Source organism: Schistocerca americana, chromosome X (assembly GCF_021461395.2).
Source record: "Schistocerca americana isolate TAMUIC-IGC-003095 chromosome X, iqSchAmer2.1, whole genome shotgun sequence".
In the NCBI taxonomy this organism is placed as follows: domain Eukaryota; kingdom Metazoa; phylum Arthropoda; class Insecta; order Orthoptera; family Acrididae; genus Schistocerca; species Schistocerca americana.
This window is the reverse complement of record NC_060130.1, coordinates 671140366-671164790: the sequence shown is the minus strand read 5'-3', so window position 1 is coordinate 671164790 and position 24425 is coordinate 671140366. Positions and strand designations below refer to the sequence as shown.

The 24425-nt window shown below is 45.0% G+C and overlaps 1 protein-coding gene across 5 annotated transcripts in view; it reads right to left on the bottom strand.

Moving 5' to 3' along the window:
- Positions 1 to 24425, bottom strand: part of LOC124555769 (cAMP-regulated phosphoprotein 21) — a 989726-nt gene that overhangs the window by 708662 nt on the left and 256639 nt on the right. For all 5 annotated transcript variants that reach the window (XM_047129817.1, XM_047129815.1, XM_047129818.1 and 2 more), the window contains exon 3: positions 20146 to 20193. The gene's annotated coding sequence lies outside the window, so the exon portion shown is untranslated. The remainder of the gene's footprint in view (positions 1 to 20145; positions 20194 to 24425) is intronic.

Below are 24425 nucleotides of genomic sequence, written 5' to 3'. Positions count from 1 at the left end.
TTATTTTAACGTCACTACTTTCGACAAAGACGATACGATCCACATGTTTTCTGACGAACGGCGGTGAATGGTGGTTGTACTGATGGGGGCCATTAGGAATTAAACTGAGTTAAGTGTAGGTTGAGTCGTGACAATATCTTTTATTGTTGACATCACAAATTATTTTAATTCTTTAAGTGTTTTAATGCAAGGGGAGATTTGACTGGTAACTGATGCGGCGGACAAGACTGATGCTATCACACAAAAATTAATCCTGCGGAAAAATCAGCTTCAAGTTCGTGACATGAAACATTTCCCATAACTCAAGGCAGTCATTTTTGGACCACACATTTCTGAATACTTTTCAGAAATTGAAACATTTCATCACGAGTTCTCAAAGAACCTGCAAGACTTTGCACGACTGAAAATGGACTTCGATTAATTTGTCAATCGTTTTCGCTTTTCGCTGCTAATGTACCTCATTAGTTCAGACATGTGGTGACGGATGCAGAGTGGGGCACTCATTTCGACGATGTGTTCGTCCAGTCCAGAAATTTACGAGACTTTTATAAAATGTTACTCCACGAGAAATACCCTCAACTGTGCAGACAAGCAGCTAAAGTTACCTCAGTGTTTGGTTCAACAATGTTCGCAAACGTTTTTTCGTCAATTGTGAAATTGATAAAGTCCCACCAACTCACACGAAATGTTGAGTACTATTGACAAGGGACTTCAAATTGATTCTGTATTTTTAGATTTCCAGAAGGCTTTTGACACTGTACCCGACAAGCGGCTTGTAGTGAAATTGCGTGCTTATGGAATATCGTCTCAGTTATGAGACTGGATTCGTCATTTCCCGTCAGAGAGGCCACAGTTAGTAGTACTTGACGGAAAGTTATCGAGTAAAACAGAAGTTATTCCTGGCGTTCCCAAGAGAGTATTATAGGCCCTTTGTTGTTCCTTATCTATATAAACGATTTAGGAGACAATTTGAGCTGCCGTCCTAGATTGGTTCAGATGATGCTGTCGTTTATCGACTAGTAAAGTCATCAAAAGATCAAAACAAATTGCAAAAAGATTTAGAAAAGATATCTGTATGGTGCAAACATTGGCAAGTGACCCTAAGTAACGAAAAATGTGAGATCATCCACATGAGTGCTAAAAGGAAGCCGTTAAACGTAGATTATACGATAAATCAGTCAAATCTACAGGCCGTAAAATCAACAAAATACCTAGGAATTACAATTACGAACAACTTAAACTGGAGGGAACTCATAGAAAATGTTGTGGGGAAGGATAACCAAAGACTGCATTTTATTGGCAGGACACTTAGAAAATGTAACAGATCTACTAAAGAAATTGCCTACACTACGCTTGTCCGTCCTCTTTTATAATACTGGTGCACGGTGTGGGATCCTTACCAGATAGGACTGACGGGGTAAAAAAATGTTCAAATGTGTGTGAATTCCTAAGGGACCAAACTGCTGAGCTCATCGGTCCCTAGACTTACACGCTAGTTAAACTACCTTATGCTAAGAACAACGGACACACACCCATGCCCGAGGGAGGACTTGAACCACCGGCGGGAGGAGCCGCGCAATCCGTGACATGGCGCCTCAAACCATGCGGCGGACTGACGGAGTACCTCGAGAAAGTTCAAAGAAGGGCAGCACCTTTTGTATTGTCGCGAAGTAGGGGAGAGAGTGTCACTGAAATGATACAGAATTTGGGGTGGGCATAATTAAAACAAAGGCGTTTTTCGTTGCGGCTCAATCTTCTCACAAAATTTCAATCACCAACTTTCTCCTCCGATTGCGAAAATATTTTGTTGACGCCGACCTACATAGAGAGAAACCATCATCATAATAAAATAAGGGAAATCAGAGCTCACACGGAAATATATAGGTGTTAGTTTTTTCCACGCTGTACGAGACTGAACCTTCTGCCAGGCACTTAAATGTGATTTGCAGGTTATCCATGTAGATGTAGATGTACAAGTTAATAGATTACATCTGCATAATAACTAATGAAAGCTATTGCTTTGGCAGAAACATAAAAAGTTGAAAATAGACACTTGATAAACTCCTGCTTATAAAAGCACGCTGCAGTATTTGCCTCTCAGAAGTAGGTGCACTGTGTTGCAAAGACGTCTTCCTACAGTTTCCCGCATATGTAGCGTTCAGTGTATAGCCGCCCCAGTCACAGCGCCTCGCAACAGCGAGTGGTGCGGGAAAATGGTTCAAATGGTTCTGAGCACTATGGGACTTAACTTCTGAGGTCATCAGTCCCCTAGAACTTAGAACTACGTAAACCTAACTAACCTAAGGACATCACACACATCCATGGCCGAGGCAGGATTCGAACCTGCGACCGTAGCGGTCGCGTGGTTCCAGAATGTAGCGCCCAGAACCGCTCGGCCACTCCGGCCGGCAGTGCGGGAAACGAGCTTTCAGCAGACTCGGAGTGCGAGCACTCTTTGGGAGCACAAATGTTGGCCAGGCCTGAGCTAGATAAACTAAGGTTAATTTAAGAACGAACGAACTTAAAAATACCTGAAATATTAGAAATTTCGTGTAATAGTCTGAAGTAAAGTGGTCACTAGGTGTGTAGACCGATTCTGATTGTAGTGCAAATCCTTTTGCTATTCGATTCGCCAAATATATTGATTATATTTTCAACACTTTACTGAGCATAATTTGTCAGAATAACACCGTCTGATGCTTAATACTTCTATGTAATTAAGTAGTGCTAGTAGAGTTTGAACGCAATATCTGATTCTGAGTAATTGATAGTATTAAACTTAAATTTGTAAAAGCATACTGCGTCACATACAAAAACTTTTCTTTGGACTTTCGAATAATTATTTATTTTGGAAGACAATATGCAACAGCTTAAAGGGCGCCATCATAGATAACCAATGTCTGTCTTGAGTAACTGGCATACTGTGTCTTAGAAACAATTATTAACATTGCACAACATGAAAATAGTATGTGTTACACAGTTTTTTAAAATTAATTAAATTATATCAGCAGTATTCAACCTTTAAAATGTTGTATAAATGACCAGTTTAGTTATTAGACTGAAAATCTGTGTAAAACATAGTATTTTCATGCTGTGCCATGTTTGTGGTTATTGTTTAGTCTCATTTATTGCACAGGACGCCGCCAGCTGTGTTGGCCCTATGCTACAGCCACTAAAATCACAACAGGCGAGATTTTTCCTTTTTTACTTTAAAGTAGTCGATGACTTACGCTGTACTGGACTGCCAAAAACAAATATTAATATAGTGCACTTTTAAACAGCTTGATAATAAAATAATAAAAATAACGAAACCCACATGTAAAATAAAGGTGGAACGTTACAAGGCAATTAACTGCCTTGGCTAACAGCAGAACGTTACAGAGCGACCTCATCTGACTGCCGCGTGTATGGAGGCGGTACTTGGTCTGTAGCAAGCCACACGCAGGCACCTCATAAGTGACGCTGTTCTTTCGGGTGTATATACCGTAGTCGCAAATAGCGATTTTTAAATTTTTATAAAGTTGACAGTCGTATGAATTTTATACTGGGCCGGCCGCGGTGGCCGTGCGGTTCTAGGCACTTCAGTCCGGAACCGCGTAATTGCTACGGTCGCAGGTTCGAATCCTGTTTCGGGCATGGATGTGTGTGATGTCCTTAGGTTAGTTAGGTTTAAGTAGTTCTAAGTTCTAGGGGACTGATGACCTCAGATGTTAAGTCCCATAGTGCTCAGAGCCATTTGAACCATTTTTTCATACTGGTCACAATGTTTATCCTTATTTTTGTGGTGCACTATTTCTCTTTTGCCGCTAGTTATAGCTATTTGTTCGAAGATAGCTATAACACATAATGGATTTACAGTGTAACGTTCTATCGAGGACTCCATCATGACAAATGGCGCATGGGTAAAATGGGAAGAGAAATCATCCGTATCTCATCGAAAGTAACCATTCCAGCATTTATCTTAAGCGGTTTAAGAAAATCATGCGAAACGTAAATGTGGGCTGCTGAACGCCGACTTGACCAGTTCTCCTCCAGAATGTGAGTTAAGTGTCTTAAGATGGTGCCGCTTCACTTAGCGCGTTCATTTAGGCCATTCCTTTTAGGAGTTCCATTTTTCACACACATTAGCGTATCTTTCTCGCCTCAGGGTAACGATTTTTTCTGCAATAATTTTTCTAAAATAATTCTAGTGTCATATACAGTACATTGGTGGTTCAGATAGTTAGTTACGTGTTCCACTGATTTATCTGACGAAAACCGTTACGATGTGGAACGTGTCAAGTGCATAAGAAATGCACACATGAATCAAGAGCTTTTTCTTTTATTACCTACCCCATTCCCTTAAATGGCACAAATTGCATATATTATACCTACAGATTTATTTATTCCTATTCACGAATTCATCTATCGTATAGAAGGAGTTGTCAAGGAGATATGATTTCAATTTATTTTTGAAACTATTATTGTTGTCCGTCACACATTTTATTTCATCTGGCCGGCCGCGGTGGTCTAGCGGTTCTAGGCGCGCAGTCCGGAACCGCGCGACTGCTACGGTCGCAGGTTCGAATCCTGCCTCGGGCATGGATGCGTGTGATGTCCTTAGGTTAGTTAGGTTTAAGTAGTTCTAAGTTCTAGGGGACTGATGACCACAGTAGTTAAGTCCCATAGTGCTCAGAGCCATTTGAACCATTTTATTTCATCTGGTAATTTATCGAAAAGTTTTACAGCAGCATATTTTACCCCTCTCTGTGCCAAAAATAGGTTAAGTAGAGGATAGCGCAAACAATCACAGGAAACTGTAATGTACCGTAGCCTGTTGGCCGTCTGTAACAAACTTCTCGTATATGAGATTACAAATCTGAGAATACATCTTCAGCTTCAATGAAAAGGCAGATAAAGTTTCAGCAAATTTGTCGTTTCACAGCTTAACTTGATAACGTTTATGGCTTAAATGAGGACTGCTACGTCCGTGCTGGGCAGCATGTCTGGGGCGCCCGCTGACTGTAGCGAGACGTCGGCGCGGGCAACGATGTGTTGTGGTTGAGTGGCAGTGGTGGGGGATGTTTACGCTGCGGACAAAATAATCGGATCAGCCGCGCCCGTTTCATGCTACATTTCGACGCGCCTCACCCTACAGCCTTCCGCTTCTCCATGCAGAAGACGTTGCTGCGCTATATAAGTCGGCAGTCAGGGTTCACTTGTGAATTTAAATTGCTCGAAATTGCTGAAGTACTAAGGAAAGAGCTATTCCCGGTTATTAAGGTAAACGGTGTCGCTCGTTCTTCATTCATTTATCGTTAATATAGTCCATAACGTTCTCACAAAGTCATAATTAACGTCTGCAACGTGAATAGCACTTATGAACGCGTCGTATGGCTGATTTTTTAATTATTTGTTTATTTTTGGGTTTGAGTAGCGAGGACCATACAGCCAACAGCTGTTACAAAAGTTCAAAAAATGGCTCTGAGCACTATGGGACTTAACATCTATGGTCATCAGTCCCCTAGAACTTAGAACTACTTAAACCTAACTAACCTAAGGACATCACACAACACCCAGCCATCACGAGGCAGAGAAAATCCCTGACCCCGCCGGGAATCGAACCCGGGAACCCGGGCATGGGAAGCGAGAACGCTACCGCACGACCACGAGATGCGGGCTGTTACAAAAGTGTCATATTAATATACTTGCAATTTCCACTGTAGAAAAATACAAAGAATTCAATGTACAAAACCTACGTTCTTAATGTAAAACATCAACACTAAAAGGCGAACACCAGACAGTCAGTAGCAGTTACGACAGTGCCAAGTTGACATTAGTACAGTTTTCACTACAGAATAATTATAATGATAAGAGAGTGAAGTACAAAGAAAAGTTCATTATATAAATTAAACAAACACAAAATTTCGGCTCAGGTTCCAAAACCGGACCGGTTCGAGAGGAGAATGGCATACACAGCAACTTGTATTTGAAAGCTTGAAAACGGCGTCGTTTACAAAGATAAGTACATTAAGCAAAGGAAAGACACAAATACATGTCCCTGTTTTCGAACTAGGCGGCTTCATACGAGGACAAAATCCACACTGCTTACTGATCAAGCGTGGATACCGGCGTCTTTTAAATAGTTCGCGAGCAAATAATGCCTATGTACATCGAACTGGTGAGATTAAGCAGTTACGCTTGTAGGAAGAGGGTAGCCCCTCGCAACCAGTTTTTTGTACAAGAATGCCTGTGCGGTCGAGATCTTAATATACGCCAATATGACGTTGTTCAGCTCCACAGCCGCTGTTGGGTCCTGATCACAGTGTCCAGAAGCGATGAGAGAGGTCACATGACGTTTACTAAACTTCACTGAGGTAAGCCATGGCCTAGAAGAAAAGTTCGACTGTATGGCCGCCAGGAGGCGGGCCTTGTAGAGCTGAGATACGTCCCATTCACAATTGCGATAAGCAGCTTTCTTGAACGTCGATTTGAAATTGGGATTGGTGTTGGGTGGAACTGTCCTTCCATAATGCTCCTCTTAGCTAGGCGGTAAACAGTTTCATTATGGAGAATGTGTCGATGCCCTTTTATCCAAAGTAAGCGAACGTCAACGTCCAATGTCAGCGCGTCTAGTACGGCCTCCGTGACATCTACGACATATCTGCTAGTCAGTGTATGAAAAGTAGGATGTTTTAGTCTCTGCAACACACTTTAGGAGAGACCGTGAAGGTCAATACGAGCTGAAAGTGTCACAATAAATAGTCTCCCTGATGGCCAGTAACTCCGCCGTGCAGACAGACTATTCAGTCGCGCGGGATTAGCCGAGCGGTCTGGGGCGCTGCAGTCATGGACTGAGCGGCTGGTCCCGGCGGAGGTTCGAGTCCTCCCTCGGACTTGGGGGTGTGTGTGTTTCTCCTTAGGATAATTTAGGTTAAGTAGTGTGTGAGCTTAGGGACTGATGACCGTAGCAGTTAAATCCCATAAGATTTCACACACATTTGAACAGACTATTCAGGTGGCACCGCAAACATTCCGTATGTGTCGTTTGAGGGGTGAACGAGACGTATGAAACACCCGCCTCACTTCTAAAGCCATCCTATACATGCAAGCATACTGTGGACAATGTTCCGTAAGGAAGTGCTCCAGGTCGTGATTAATATTCGCCCCGTTCTGAAATCGGATGTCAAGTAAGAAAGTACCAAACGGAGAGCGAAAGGTAGGGTGTTGTGCGTCTTGTACGACTAGCGGTAAAAGATATGGGGCGGTTTTGTTCGGCTGTCATCCTGCGATGTAGATCGTCTATGCGATAATCATTGTAAACTTTGCTCTTCTCCTGATTGATCCGAAGCCGCAGTAAAACAATATGGGGTTTGATGCAAACACTGTATGTATTCTCCCCAAATTAGTTCTGCGCATAGCTCGCCTTCCTCAGTGGCTTTTCTTTTATTCTGTTACTTATTAGACAGGTCGAACCCGAGCTACACCGACTAAATTTTGGAGGTTCGTGGGTGAATGGAACAAGCCTTTTCCAAACAAAACACACCGCGCATACCGTCAATATCTGCACTGTTTTGTAGGACTCTCCAGTCCAATGCGGATAAAAAGATACATGGGTGTAATAAGTGCTAATATTGTATAATGAGTTCCCGGAGTCCACGGTCTCTTCTACCAAGATACTCATAAAATATCTCTGAACAGTCACCGAAATTTGTCAGTGGAGTTCGCATTCGCCTTCTATTTCTCTCTCAACATGTCACTGTTTTGGTGGTCTGTTGTGCTTTTCTCTTACAAAGTGTCATGTGTTGCCTTTAAAATACACTGAAGAGCCAAAGAAACTGGTACACCTGCCTAATATCGTTGTAGGGCCCCCGAGAGCACGCAGATGTGCCGCAACCAGACGTGGCATGGCCTCGACTAATGTCTGAAGTTGTGCTGGAGGGAATTGACACCATAAATCTTGCAGGGCTTTCCATAAATCCGTAAGAGTACGAGGTGATGGAGATCTCTTCTGAACAGCACGTTGCAAGGCATCCCAAATATGTTCAATAATGTTCATATCAAGGGAGTTTGGTGGCCAGCGGAAGTGTTTAAACTCAGAATGATGTTCCTGGAGGCACTCTGTAGCAATTCTGGACGTATAGTGTGTCGCATTGTTCTTTTTGAATTGCCCAAGTCCGTCGCAATGCACAATGGACATGAATGGATGCAGGTGATCAGACAGGATGCTTGCGTACGTGCCACCTGTAAGAGTCGTATCTAGACGTATCAGAGGTCCCACATCACTCCAACTGCACACGCCCGACACCATTACAGAGCCTCCACCAGCTTGAACAATGCCCTGCTGACAAGCAGGATCCATGGATATATGAGGTTGTCTCCACACCCGTACACGTCCGTCTGCTCGATACAACTTGAAACGAGACTCGTCGGACCAGGCAACATGTTTACACAGGCATCAACAGTCCAATGTCGGTGTTTACAGGCCCAGGCGAGTCGTAAAACTTAGTGTCGTGCATCATCGAGGGTATACGAGTGGGCCTTGATCTCTGAAAGCCCATGTCGATGATGTTTCGTTGAATGGTTTGCTCGCTGACACTTGTTGCTGACCCAGCATTGAAATCTGCAGCAATTTGCGGAAGGGTTGCGCTTGTGTCACGTTGAGAGATTCTCTTCAGTCGTGGTTGGTCCCGTTCATGCAGGATCTTCTTCCGGCCGCATTGATGTCGGAGATTTTACCGGATTGCCGATATTGACGGAACACTCGTGAAATAGTCGTATGGGAAAATCCCTAAATCTTGCTAACCTGCCACTGTAGCAGCAGTAACTGATCTAACAACTGCGCCAGACACTTGTTGTCTTGTATAGGCGTTGTCGATAGCATCGCTGTATTCTGCCTGTTTACATATCTCTGTATTTGAATACGCGTGCCTATACCAGTTTCTTTGGAGCTTCATGTGACCGGCATTAAAATATCTTTACATCTATATCTATGAACATACTCCGCAAACCACCATACGTTGCATGGCGGGGGCACCCTATACCATTACTAGTCATTACCTTTCCAGTTCCTCTCGCAAATAGAGCAAGGGAAAAACGACTGACTATATGTCTTCTTACGAGCCTTAATGTTCTTATCTTACCTTTGTGGTCATGTACTTCGGCGGCAGTAGAATCGTTCTCCAGTTAGCGTCAATTACCAGTCCTCTAAATTTACTCAACAATGTTCCTCGATAAGAATGTCACCACCCCTCCAGGGGTTCCGATTTAAGTTTGCGAAGCATCTCAGTAATAATTATGTGTTGTCTGAACCTAGCGGTAACAAATCTAGCAGGCCGCCTCTGAATTGCTTCGATGTTTTCCTTTAATCCGACCTGATGCGGATCTACATCTTTATCTGTACTCCGCAAGCCAGCTTACGGTGTTTGGGGGAGAGTACTTTGTGTACAAGAGTCAATTTACCCTTTTTTTGTTCCAGCCCCTTTTGGCTTGAGGGAAGAACGATTGCTGGTAAGCGTCCGTGTGAGCACGAATCTCTTTAATCTTCACGGTCTTTTCGCGAGATATGTGTAAGAGGGCCGGCCGAAGTGGCCGTGCGGTTAAAGGCGCTGCAGTCTGGAACCGCAAGACCGCTACGGTCGCAGGTTCGAATCCTGCCTCGGGCATGGATGTTTGTGATGTCCTTAGGTTAGTTAGGTTTAACTAGTTCTAAGTTCTAGGGGACTAATGACCTCAGCAGTTGAGTCCCATAGTGCTCAGAGCCATTTGAACCATTTTGTGTAGGAGGAAGCAATACATCTGTTGACTCTTCTAGGAATGTACGCTCTCGGAACTTTAATAGTAGGCCATACTGTGATGCAGAACGCCTCTCTTGCAGCATCTGCCACTGGAGGTGGCTGAATGTTTCCGTGACGCTTTCGCGATTACTAAATGAATCTGTAACGAAACGCGCTGCTGTTCTTTGGATCTTCTCTATTTCCCCTATCAGTCCTACCTGGTACGGATCCCATATTCAGGAGCAATATTCGACTAGTGGTCGAACGAGTGTTTTGTAAGCTACTTACTTTGTTGATGTACTACATTTTCTGAGAAATCTTCCAATGATCTCAGTATGGCATTGCCTAGCTCCCGAATAATTTTAAGTGGTCGATCCACTTCAAATCGCTCAGTACGCATACTCCTACATATTTCATGAAAGTAACTGCTTCCAGCAACTGTTCTACAATTTTGTAGTCTTACACTGAAGGATTGTTTTATCTGTGTATTCGCAATACATTACATTTGCTTATATTGAGGGTCAATTTCCACCGACTGCACTGCGATCCTCTGCATTTCTTCTGTATTTCACTACAATTGCCTAGCGTGGCGACCCCTCTGTATACAGCAGCATCATCAGCGAAAAGCCTTATGGAACTACACGATATACAGTTGATCTGCCGAAAAAAGCAACTCAGACGTACTTTGTGGGAAATTTTATACTCTTTATTTTCAGAAATGTCAATGTTGCCGAAAATTGTGTCCTTTCCTAGTTATAAGCGAAATTCCCCCAAAAATCTCATTTCTTCGTATTTTTTTTCCATTTTGGAACCATTTTCGGGCCTAAATTTTCGCGAGGCTTTGAAAATTCTGAATCAGAACCCTCTGAAACATTTATAGAACTTGTAAAAAAACTGCTACTAAACTTTCCTCTATTTGGCCTTTTTGAGCACCATTGGACTGGACTAATCTGTTCTCCACCTCGAACGATGCAAATGTTTTTCCAGCCGCCACTAGCCCTGCTGTGAGGGCGGATCCACCCGTCGGGCACACTGCGAGACGCCTCTGCAGCAGAGCCAGAGTGGCGAAACAGGTGCACCATGCGACGCGCCAGATTATCCGCCACCGTTGCTAGCCTCCCGCTGTGCCATCAATGAAGGCTGTGTACCTAGCTGCTCAGAAGAAACTGAAACTGTGCTATGGACTGGCTGACTACACTTTATAGTTAGAAAAACGGTTGATTACACCTCTTACATAAAAAAAAACAGATTCGGAATTTAAGAAATATTACTAACAAAACACAGAAAAATCTAAATACGTAACTTGCTGCTTTGCAGGCGTGTATCAGGCGACAGCTGGGCGACAGTTGAGTTGAAATGCTAATCATTTGCATATACAATAAGTCCCATAGTGCTCAGAGCCATTTGAACCATTTTTTGCATATACAAGTACGGACTACTCTTTATGCCAATTTTATGTTTATTGAATGCTGTCTTTATAGTGCTGCAATTTTAATGACCTCTAATGTACTCTGTGTGACTAAGCTGCCCCTAGCGATGCCTTTTTATGTAATCTGCAATGTTAAATGCGGCCTTCGAAAACCACGCGCGAGATTTTCATATTCTCTCGCTCTCTACGCGCATGCTGTTAGTTCTACAGAAAAAAAAGGAACCGGACCTTTTTGTAGGAAATTAAAGTAGTAAAATTTTGTACTAGGATACGTTTTCGTTAGAAGCCGTAGTTTTCATGTTATTCAAGAAGAATGTACAAAAGTGACTTTCAAATACACCTCCGCTCCCACACTCAGACCTCACAGTTCAGGATTTCGAGTATGTTGCTCATGGCCCGCCCGGTGAGCCGTGCGGTCTAACGCACGGCTTTCCGGAGTGGGGAAGAGCGCCTGGTCCCCGGCACGAACCCTCCCGGCGGGCTTGTGTCGAGGTCCGGTGAGCCGGCCAGTCTGTGGATGGTTTTTAGGCGGTTTTCCATCTGCCTCGGCGAATGTGGGCTGGTTCCCCTTATTCCGCCTCAGCTACACTATATCGGCGATAACCCTGAAAGAGTGGTTCGATGTGGGGCGGCGGAGGGGTGAATTGGACTGCGTTAGTCTTTGTGGGGTTGTGGACCACTGCTGCTGCGACGGGGACGGAGCTCTCCGTCGTTTCTAGGCCCCCGGTTCACATACAATACAATACAGTACAATGTTGTTTATGGCACTCTCTCCTACCACTGTACAAAAATTTGCGAATGCACATTCGATCCTTTTTGCTTTTCACTGACTGGCCGTATTACGCAACCGGCTTAGTCGAGCACTAACAAACTGAAAATTAACGTTTGTGTAAATTTTAACTAACGATTTTGTGAATTTTAACAGCATTAAGTAAACAATTACAACCTTTAATTCTCAATGCGATAGGGTCTGCAGCTGTGATGAATTTTTTGAAAGATTTAATGATGCCTTCGCTGCTAATCTCTTTATTTAAAGAAGAACGATTGTACAATTTCTGCCTTAGGTCATTTTCAAGTATTTTATGGATGATTTTTAGCAGAAAATTATGCCATGTTTGTGGTTGCTCCTATGACTCCATGTTATGCTCATAAAATAAATCCGAGACGTTTTACGCTATTTTAGGGGCACATTACCTCCGAGCTGTTGTTGCAAAATCATCCATAAAATACTTGAAAATGGCCTAAGGCATTGTACAATAGTACTTGAAATAAAGAGATTGGCCAGCTGAAGGCATCATAAAATCTTTCAAAAAATTACATCCTTGTATTCGTCAAGCCTTCTGACTACGAAACTACTGTACTTGTAAGGGTTAAGTTTCGATCGAATTCTCAACATAATTAGTTTTAGCGTAACTTGAACGAAAATCGTTTTTCGTTCATTAGACTCACGGGCACGTTGAAATTAATAACATTAACGAAATAACTCAATAAATAGGAACCAAAGACTTCGAATATCCGGAATAGTTCGCCTAGTCGTAAATTTTTGTACGATGGGGGGTGCCACTAACAACGTACTAGAAATCTTAACAGGTGAGTGGTGAGTGTGAGGATGGGGATGCGTTTGAACGTCACTTTTGTAAGTTTTTCTTGGCTAACTCGAAAACCGTATCCTCCAGCGGAAACGTATCCCAGTACGAAATTTAACAACATTAAATTTCCTACGAAAGTTTCTATTCATTTTTTTCTGTAGGACTGACTGGTTTGTGCGTACCGAGCGAGAGATTATGAAAATTCTGCACGTGGTTTCTGAAGACCAGATATATCATTGCAGGTTGTGTAAAGCGACATCGGTAGGGGTAGCTGAATCATCCTCTATATTCCTGAGCTACTGAACCCGTCTTACTACTCTGTTACTGTTTTTGATAGCTTCTGTATGTATTATTTTTTGTTCATTTTCGCTAAATACACTATCTGATCAAAAGTATTCGGACAGCTGTATGTGGAAGTTAATCCTGAGTGTGCCACCCTTCGCCCTTATGGAGGTATGAACTGTTATGGAGACACATTCAATGAGGCGCCTGAATGTCTGTGAAGGAATGGCAGCCCATTCTTCCTCAAGATCTGAAACCAAATAGGGTAGAGATATGGAGCGCTGCGATGTTGTGCAGAGCTCTAACTCACACCAAAAGTGTTACAGTGGGTTCAGATCGGTACTCTGGGCTAGCCGGTCCATTTTAGGAATGTTACTGTCCACAAACCATTGCCTTAGACATTCTGTTTTATGACAGGGTGCACTGTCATGCTGATACAAAACTGATAGTCTCCGAACTGTTACTCTACTATACGCAGAACACAATGCCGTAAATTGTGTTCATAGTCTTCCGCATTTAGTGATTTCTTAAACGCAATGAGGGAACCATACCTTAATAACGAAAATCACCCCCCCCCCATACTCTTAACGCGACCTCCTCCGTACTTCACTGTTGGCGTTATACGTGAGTACAGGTAACGTCTACCAGGCAGTCACCAAATCGAAACCCTTCCATAGTACTGCCATAAGGTGTAGTGTGATTCATACAGTAAGTCCAAATCATTTGTTTCCAATCATGCACTGTCCACTGTCTTCACTCTTTACACCACCTCAAACGTCGTTTAGCGCTGACTATATGGCTTATGAGGAGCTGCTCGACCATTGTACCCCAGTCTTTTTAAGTATTTGCGCATAATCGTTGTGCTATTTAGGATTCTGGTAGCACTTTGGAATTCATGTATGGTACCTTCCTCTGATTTCATGCGATATTTTACTGTCATCCTACGCAAGTCTAGTTACTGTCCTTGTCCTTCAGTACATGAGGTTTGCCTGGTTGTAGTTTGGCTGGGTTGATCCTTCGCGTTTCCACTTCACAACGACACCACCAACAGTCGACGTAGGCAGCTTTAGAAAGGTTTATTTGTATCTCATGGATCTTTTTTGTGTGTAGCTTATTCACGTTCTTTTGCTTCGCCAGGATCGCCTTCCCAGGTTGCATCGTTTTCTCTTTGCCTGCAATGCCAGCGAGGTGCTGTGCTGTCTCCATTACTCTCCGGCGTGGACGTCGGCGGGAGCTGCCACAGCGGTAGCTGGTGTGGCTGCTTGGGCACCACGATCTCGACGATTCGCTGAAGCGTCTCGGTGAAGTGTGTGACTCGTTCGTGCGCCACAGTGCAGCTACGTCGACGGCAGCTGCATCAGTGCGACTGGCGGGTGGAGCGGTCGCGCTCCTGCCGCCTGCCGATGTCTCGGTGTCTTCTGTTTGCCAGCGAGTTTTCTCCTTAGGCAGGTCGAATCGCAAGCCGTCCGGCGTACCATCACGAGAGCGCTTTCTGATGCGTCTTCTTCCGGTTACGGATACAGAAGCGGTGTTGACAGTCGTGCTACCAGTCTTCGTAGCGTCGGCGCCCGCCCGCTCCACTGCCCGCGCCCCTGGGCTCGGACGTCGTTTGGAGAGGGCAATCCTCGGCTTGTACGGCTCTCCATGCTGTCGAGCCGCCGCAGCTTTCCGACATTCACACCCACGGTATCTTGCCACGTGTGCTCCGCCACAATTCTTGCACTTGGGTGTATGCGTCCTGGGCAGCGGTCATAGCTGGCTGTTGTAGTCGCCCTCGCGCTTCGCGCATGCGTCGGGGAAGGAACAGTGGGGAGACAATGCTCCGCCCCCTGGCAGTGCGAGCACTTCACATCTCCCCTGTTCTGCCTCAGTGGCTCGGCAGTGACTGACGTGCGGGCCACAGTCATCACCTGAGAGCGCTTCCGTTTCTCCGTGTTGTCGACAGCTATAACCAGGAGCGATTAGTTTTTCCGGCACGGTGGTGTGTGTATAGAAGGGCATCGAAAGATCCGATACCTCCTTCGACACCCATCGGTAATCTTCGTACGGTGTACAGCCCGGTCGTCTTCAGAGTGAGGTCTCTTGTTGTACACTCCTTCAGACGAGGCAGGGATCCTTAATAATCGTCTTTGATTTCAAAGACGATTGATTAGTGGTGGCTTCAGCCCATGACGCCTAGTTGTTGTTGGCGGTTGCGAGCTGACAGATTCTGCATTAGCAATCGTGTTTCTCTGCTCGTTTTGCGGCTGCTCCAGCGCGGGGCCACGTTCCGTCAACGCAATAAAGCGGTTGTCAGATGGCTTCATTGACGCTTTGGTTTTCGTGGCTGGGGTGGAACGAGCCGCACGTTTCATCACCTTCGCCCAGCCATCTTCTGCTCTTGCGCCAGCATTAGCGGAGTTGTGGGATGCGGCTTTTCTGGCCACCATCTGCATCCATATGCGCCCCACTACTCAAGTGTCCGCCATCGCCCTCTTCTTGCCGACAGTAGTCGATACGGCGATTGTTCGCGGCTCCTTGCTGACTGGGTGAGCTTCCGTCTTGGAGCCCGGGGCCAGCGAGATATACGGTCCCTACAACAAACTTGTGACGTAACAGTAGTCGTCTTATCAGCCACAGTTCGTCAACGCTCGGTTCCGTGCAGCACGCGCGGGAAATCAATATTTAATTGAAAAGGTGCCCAATAAAGGTCTTAATTATGTAGTGTGCTATGGAGAACTTCCAAGTGCACTACTGGCCATTAAAATTGCTACACTACGAAGATGACGTTCTACAGACGCGAAATTTAACCGACAGGAAGAAGATGCTGTGATATGCAAATGATTAGCTTCTCAGAGCATTCACACAAGGTTGGCGCCGGTTACGACATCTACAACGTGCTGACATGAGGAAAGTTTCCAACCGATTTCTCATATACAAACAGCAGTTGACCGGCGTTGCCTGGTGAAACGTTGTTGTGGTGCCTCGTGCAAGGAGGAGAAATGCGTACCATCACGGTTCCGACTTTGATAAAGGTCGGATTGTAGCCTATCGCGATTGTGGTTTATTGTGTCGCGACATTGCTGCTCGCGTTGGTCGAGATCCAATGACTATTAGCAGAATATGGAATCGGTGGGTTCAGGAGGGTAATACGGATCGCCATGCTGGATGCCGACGGCCTCGTATCACTGGCAGCCGAGATGATAGGCATCTTATCCGCATGACTGTAACGGATCGTGCAGCCACGTCTCGATCCCTGAGTCAACAGATGGGGACGTTTGCAAGACAACAACCATCTGCACGAACAGTTCGACGACGTTTGCAGCAGCATGGACTATCAGCTCGGAGACCATGGCTGCGGTTACCCTTGACGCTGCATCACAGACAGGAGCGCCTGCGATGGTGTACTCAACGACGAACCTGGGTGCACGATTGGCAAAACGTAATTTTTTCGGATGAATCCAGGTTCTGTTTACAGCATAATGGTGGTCGCATCCGTGTTTGGCGTCATCGCGGTGAGCGCACATTGGAAGCGCGTATTCGTCATCGCCATACTGGTGTATCACCCGGCATGATGGGATGGGGTGCCACTGGTTACACGTCTCGGTCACCTCTTGTTCGCACTGACGGCACTTTGAACAGTGGACGTTACATTTCAAATGTGTTACGACCCGCGGCTCTACCCTTAATTCGATCCCTGTGAAACCCTACATTTCAGCAGGATAATGCACGACCGCATGTTGCAGGTCCTGTAGGGCCATTCTGGATACAGAAAATGTTCGACTGTTGCCCTAGCCAGAACATTCTCCAGATCTCTCACCAATTCAATACATCTGGTCAATAGTGGCCGAGCAACTGGCTCGTCATAATTCGCCAGTCACTACTCTTGATGAACTGTGGCATCGTGTTGAAGCTGCATGGGCAGCTGTACCTGTACACGCCATCCAAGCTCTGTTTGACTCAATGCCCAGACGTATCAATGCCGTTATTACTGCCAGAGGTGGTTGTTCTGGGCACTGATTTCTTAGGATCTGTACACACCATAATTGCGTGAAAATGTAATCATATGTTAGTTGTAGTATAATATATTTGTCCAATGAATACCCGTTTATGATCTACATTTCTTCCTGGGTTAGCAATTTTAACGGCCAGTAGTGTATTTAAACACGCAGTCAAGAATTATTAAATTCGTCTGAAATAGTTACTCACTCCCCGCCGGAGATGGCTTCTTGTGGGCCTCGACGGAGCCACATCTCTGTTCCTGATCTAAGCGGTAGAGAGCTGCCGCCGCCTTTGTTTTCTTCCACACCTCCTGGGATATGGTGGAGTAACGGCGCAGCGCAGGAGCGTCCTCTGCGTCGCTGTTCACCTCCGATGAGTCGTCCACGTCCACGTCCGTATTTGCAGGCCGTGTCGTCGTCGTTTGGGGGATCGGGATAGGCCACCGGTGAGGTGAGCCTCGTCGGAAGGCGAACCGCCACACCCTTCGATAAGTTCAGCGCCCCTTTAAAAAGAGGGCGCGCCCACGTTACACCTGAAGTAGGACGAGGAAGCACACTCCGGGTAGGCACACGCCACGTCGGAGCTACTGCCGTCACCTCACCCTGTCGCGTGCGCTGCAGAAGCCACGTCCGCTGTAGTGCACTTCGCTGTCGACTCCCTCGCACACTCAGGCGTTCTCATTGACAACAGAATACTCCCCGCCTCATTTTATAAAGGCGGATCTGCCTCTCGTGACATCTAATGGTCAATTCTGCGTTACGTACCTGCCCCGACACTCTTGATCCCATAGTGTATGTGACTGATTTTCCGTAACAAAAATTACTGTAAATTTCAATTGGCAAACGTTTTGAAATAAGCTCACAATATCTCGAGAGAACATATTTTCAAATATTCGAGAACCCTATTTTAGGACGAATCTAGGGGTATTCTTCAACAATATACTTAGATAAGTTGAAGTCTGAATGCAATACAAACGTAAAAATCGAAAATAAGGTAGAAACTGCAATGGCATTTCATAAAAAATTTTCAAATTGACGGCCGTGGTGTGCACAGCAAACCGACTCTCCGCGATATGGATTTACTGAGCGATCCATCACAGCTATGTTCACTTAGTACTCGAGAACCGCTGTGTGAACGTCCTCATCACTCTGTGATTGCCGTGGATCAGTTCCTCTATTGCCAGGACATTGTCGTCTGTGGTCCATGTCGATGGCCATTCCACCCAATCATTACCTCCCACATCTGTACGGTCTGGGTCAAACTGTTAGCCAATTTCGCTATGGTTGAATGAGACACTGCATTTAGTCCATATACAGCCAGGATTTCACGTTGAATCTGAGTGAAATTTAGACGTTTTGCACACATGACTAGTATAGTCCCGCGTACTTCGTTTCTGGAGTACGTTTCCAGTTTCCTTGCCATTTCACACTCTTCTGACAATGCGCCACTCTTGTTGCGCAGTGGTCTTAGCGTGAAACGACATGTATAATTTATTTTCTGAAGTCCCTACGTAGCTGACCAAACCACAGGATCTCCACAACCATTCTATTTCGAAGAAGTGAGTGAGGGCAGCATCATGCATGAAACACATTATCGTACTATAGCTTAACTTTCTTCCAAAAATTCTGGTTGTGGTTAAGGAGCATCCAAGAGACCCGTCAGTCTTGGATGTACCTCATGTGACGCTATTAAATAATTGTCGATAATACCGCACCATATATTGACACTTTACTTTTGTTCGTACCTTAGTACTCCCGAGTTGGAAAGGTTTTATTCTGTTCGCTGATGTGGATTATGATAATTAATTAAAACCCACGCCCGTAAAATAGGCATCGTATGACTTATAAGTTGTAGAAGTCCAGGCTATGCTGAAATAATATCTGTGTAGTACTTGCACAATGCAGCTTTTTCACTCTGCTAATGTACTGCTGGTTCTCGACAAAAGCTTGCAAAAAATTCTCCTCGTTATCCGCATTGTAAGTTCCTGACCACTAAATCCTAGAAATGGCAGAAATGTGACCACTGACTAAAATGTGTTTGCTGATGCGTAGCACCTGATGGGACTTCATTCTTGATACAGTTGCGTTGCAAGTTTTGTTCATCCGTTTACCAGCCCTTAGATGAGATGCATGCCCGTATATTCCCAGTTTGTGGAAGTTTCCATGGTAGTAAAACTGCGAAGCGTCAGTTGGCGTGGCGGGTATCAGCTAGAGTGATACCGCTGTTTAGGACATACATGCCATATTCTTCCTCCAACCATCGGTCGCTCTTTCGGTTTACAACTAAAGCTTACAGTGACTCTAGACTGCACATGATTTCAACGAGCGGTTCACAAGTTGTTATGAGACTGCTTGCATCTTGCTCCCTTATCTTTCAAGCGTCGACTGATACAAACAAGGATTCAAATGGTTCAAATGGCTCTGAGTACTATGGGACTTAACTGCTGTGGTCATCAGTCCCCTAGAACTTAGAATTACTTAAACCTAACTAACCTAAGGACATCACACACATCCATGCCCGAGGCAGGACTCGAACCTGCGACCGTAGTGGCCACGCGGTTCCAGACTGTAGCGCCTAGAACGGCACGGCCACTCCGGCCGGCTAAACAAGGATTCACGTGAGTCGTACGATACATATGTGGAACAATGTCATATCCAGATCCTGAAGTGCTGCAGTGACTCGTTGAAAGGGTAACACTGTTTCTCAAACTTGTAAACAGTAAGTCCAGAAGGAAAAAGTAATAATAACGGTTCCTGACTCATTACGTGTGCCAGCATATAACCCTTGGAATTATTTTTTCTCATTTAAGACTCAACCTGTATAGGATACAGTTTGTTTTATAAATAAATAAACGAGCAACTTAGTTAACTCTCTCCATTCCGTTCGTTTGCATGTATACATCATGCAGGACAAAAGGAAATTCCTATTAAACGATAATGTGTAATATATTCAGTGACTTTAGACCTTAAGTTACCATTCAGTTAAGGAGTGTATCGTTATAAATAATTAAATAATCATTCTCTCGGGTAAGATCTAGTGTGTAACACATGAATTATACTTTTACACACGCTGTTTGATACCGTGGTGTGATGACAACTACTTCACTTACCTGCAAGGAGAGGGCGTAACTTTTTCGCAGGTTTTCCTCAGGAGCGATCTGAAAAGAAAACAAATAATACAATTAATGTAGCAACTAACGTTTCATGTTCAGGGGTAGAATTTATCCCTGCTGGAAAATGTGCGAAATACGATAAGATCATTTACTAGCGTTTTGAATTTATTTCATAGCAAGAACGTTACTAAGCAGTGGCAATGTACAGAAAGGAGACGCCTGATGGCATGAAATCCGTTTCATTCCAACAGTTCACTATATTGCATACGCGCCTCCGTTCCCGATATCTCTAACGCTGTACTGTGCGGTGGCGCCCGACTAGGAGGTAAGCCAGTTTGAATACTGGTGGTGGACGCAGTTTTCACTGCAAAGGGAAGAGAGTAGGTGGTGTACAGTTCTCCATCACCAGTCTCTGCGCCAAGATCCTGGATTAAACTCCAACGCTTCGGCAGGGTCTCGTGAAGTAAGAGTGTGTGTCACATTTGATCCGGCAGCCCCTTTGGAGCTATTCGAGAGGAGTAGCCTAGGTTTTGACACTGGATGTCTCCATCTTTCTTGCTTGTCACCTTTCTGTAACATAAATATGATGCTACACTATAAACGCATCCATTACACTCACCAACATTCTAAAAAAAAAGCCATACGACACAAGCCTCACATATCTGAAGGAAAGGGGTCAGTGAGCGCGGAGGAAGAACACCCTTCCACACAAGCGGCTAAACCCACCCAGTGGAATGTTCCAGCCAGCAGTGCCATGCGACATTTACATTTTCACTATATTGCATATTCAGTCCTTTTGGGACGTGTTTGGCTTCTAAATGAAAGAATAAAATTAATCGAAGCTACGCTCCAGTCCTATGTTGAATTGTTTATATAACTTTTCTTATACAATCTAGAGGCAACCGATGACCTACAGTGCTACATTGGACCATATAATGCCGAATACAAGTGAAATTAAAGCTATTTTTGTAATAAAGGCTCTCTGATTAGAATTAGGTTAACTACTTCAAATTTTATTCTGTGGAAGAATTTAAGTAATTTGTAAGATGACGCGCCGCTACACACAGAAGGATTTTGATGGGAGTGAGATCTCAAATTAAGTCCATTGAAAACCCAGACATGTGCTTCTAATTCGAAAAACTGCGAAACACCACAGAAGATAGGAGTCAAGTGAAATGGAAAAGAATTTGAACAATTCGATAAACCTAAATATTTGGGTGTAATGCTGGACCGCTCCCTAACATTTCGAAACCGCTGCACTAACAACAAGAAAAAGTTCTCATCACGCTATTATCTGCTTCGTAAATTAGATGGCGAGAGATGCAAATTCTCCAAAAGTACGGCCAGCAGCTCTATGAGTCTGTCACTTGGCTGGAGAATATTCCTGTCCCATTGGCACATACTCGTTCTTCAAGCCAGCAAGGTTGGTATTGTCCTAAATGAAACATGTAAGATCCATCGCAGGGTGTTGGAAATAGACCCCAACGCACTAATTATATTCCCCTGCAGGAATTACTCCATCAAACACACAACGTTAGAGTTAATAAGGTTTTTCACCTCACCGGATCACTTCCTTCAACCATCACATCTACTGATATTCAGTAAATTTCCTACACCCAACGACACATTAAAAAGTCTAAATCAGTCCCGCGATGAGGAAATGAGTGCTGAAAACAGATGTATTAATACGTAGTGCCGTGATGGGCAATGTCATAGAGGAGGTGGTTCCCCTCTGTTCCGACATTTTACGAAGTGTTACGTATCTACTGTGTCGTGTAGGTAACAGTGATGAGAGCTTTTACAGTGTAGTGTAGTACTGTGATTTATCGATGCATGGAAGGGAGACGGTGCCGGCTCATAGACTACGCCTCTCAAATAACACCAAGGTGATCGTCGAGCTTAACGTTCCCTTGGTTGGAACTGAACCCAAGACACTGGCATTAAGTCAGGAAGACATCATATATCCCCTCTTCCCGTCCAAATACTTGCGATGAAGATTTCTTCCCCCATCAGTGCTCGAAACGACTGCCTTCGAGTCGAGTACACTGCCCAGGCTTCAGTTACTTATCTCGACCATTGATACAGGTCAGTAACACACAAGCACATCAAACGACTGACAAGTAGTAAAGCAAATGTTAAATCTAGCTCAAATTTTTTTTCCGCTTGGCAACTCCCATTCCCTAGACGAATTCTCGTTAAAAACTGATTGCATGTACAGTGAAAAAATTAATTTAAGAATATTACTGCTAGTTACGTGAGTAATATTAAAAACTAATATTTTCGTTATTATTAAATTTAGGCGACTGTTCTATTTACTATCCAGTAAATATGCAACGTATAACCATATTCAGAAACATATGATACATGCTATTCGGTATACTGCCTCGTTCCACATCATTTCGATAAAAGCCGTGCAAATGATCTACAGAACACGGAGATAATTAACACATTAGGTAGAATGAAAGAAATCCAGGGTCATATTATGGAAGCTGTATGTTTCTTAAGTATCCGGATCGTGCAGATGTTGAACAGAGACTGTCCATGGCAATAAAGAACTTAATTCGTATAACGAGATTTTGTTTGTTTCGTTTCAGTATTTCATCTTAGCTTCTCAAGCAGTGCATTTTTTAAAATTAAGTTGGTTGCACCACTTAAGAATTATTATATCTTTGATTGTAAAATACACTCCTGGAAATTGAAATAAGAACACCGTGAATTCATTGTCCCAGGAAGGGGAAACTTTATTGAAACATTCCTGGGGTCAGATACATCACATGATCACACTGACAGAACCACAGGCACATAGACACAGGCAACAGAGCATGCACAATGTCGGCACTAGTACAGTGTATATCCACCTTTAGCAGCAATGCAGGCTGCTATTCTCCCATGGAGACGATCGTAGAGATGCTGGATGTAGTCCTGTGGAACTGCTTGCCATGCCATTTCCACCTGGCGCCTCAGTTGGACCAGCGTTCGTGCTGGACGTGCAGACCGCGTGAGACGACGCTTCATCCAGTCCCAAACATGCTCAATGGGGGACAGATCCGGAGATCTTGCTGGCCAGGGTAGTTGACTTACACCTTCTAGAGCACGTTGGGTGGCACGGGATACATGCGGACGTGCATTGTCCTGTTGGAACAGCAAGTTCCCTTGCCGGTCTAGGAATGGTAGAACGATGGGTTCGATGACGGTTTGGATGTACCGTGCACTATTCAGTGTCCCCTCGACGATCACCAGTGGTGTACGGCCAGTGTAGGAGATCGCTCCCCACACCATGATGCCGGGTGTTGGCCCTGTGTGCCTCGGTCGTATGCAGTCCTGATTGTGGCGCTCACCTGCACGGCGCCAAACACGCATACGACCATCATTGGCACCAAGACAGAAGCGACTCTCATCGCTGAAGACGACACGTCTCCATTCGTCCCTCCAGTCACGCCTGTCGCGACACCAGTGGAGGCGGGCTGCACGATGTTGGGGCGTGAGCGGAAGACGGCCTAACGGTGTGCGGGACCGTATCCCAGCTTCATGGAGACGGTTGCGAATGGTCCTCGCCGATACCCCAGGAGCAACAGTGTCCCTAATTTGCTGGGAAGTGGCGGTGCGGTCCCCTACGGCACTGCGTAGGATCCTACGGTCTTGGCGTGCATCCGTGCGTCGCTGCGGTCCGGTCCCAGGTCGACGGGCACGTGCACCTTCCGCCGACCACTGGCGACAACATCGATGTACTGTGGAGACCTCACGCTCCACGTGTTGAGCAATTCGGCGGTACGTCCACCCGGCCTCCCGCATGCCCACTATACGCCCTCGCTCAAAGTCCGTCAACTGGACATACGGTTCACGTCCACGCTGTCGCGGCATGCTACCAGTGTTAAAGACTGCGATGGAGCTCCGTATGCCACGGCAAACTGGCTGACACTGACGGCGGCGGTGCACAAATGCTGCGCAGCTAGCGCCATTCGACGGCCAACACCGCGGTTCCTGGTGTGTCCGCTGTGCCGTGCGTGTGATCATTGTTTGTACAGCCCTCTCGCAGTGTCCGGAGCAAGTATGGTGGGTCTGACACACCGGTGTCAATGTGTTCTTTTTTCCATTTCCAGGAGTGTAGTTTTCCTGAAGCTGTAAAATAGTATGTAAAATAATGAAAAAGATATATGGTTAGTCTTTGGCGTGCATGGGTGGTTGACTGCGATAAACTGCGAACTATTTTTGGCGAGAACAACAAAAATGATTCAGGTGTATATCATTTCTTATTTTGCTTTGTAGTATAGCTTATG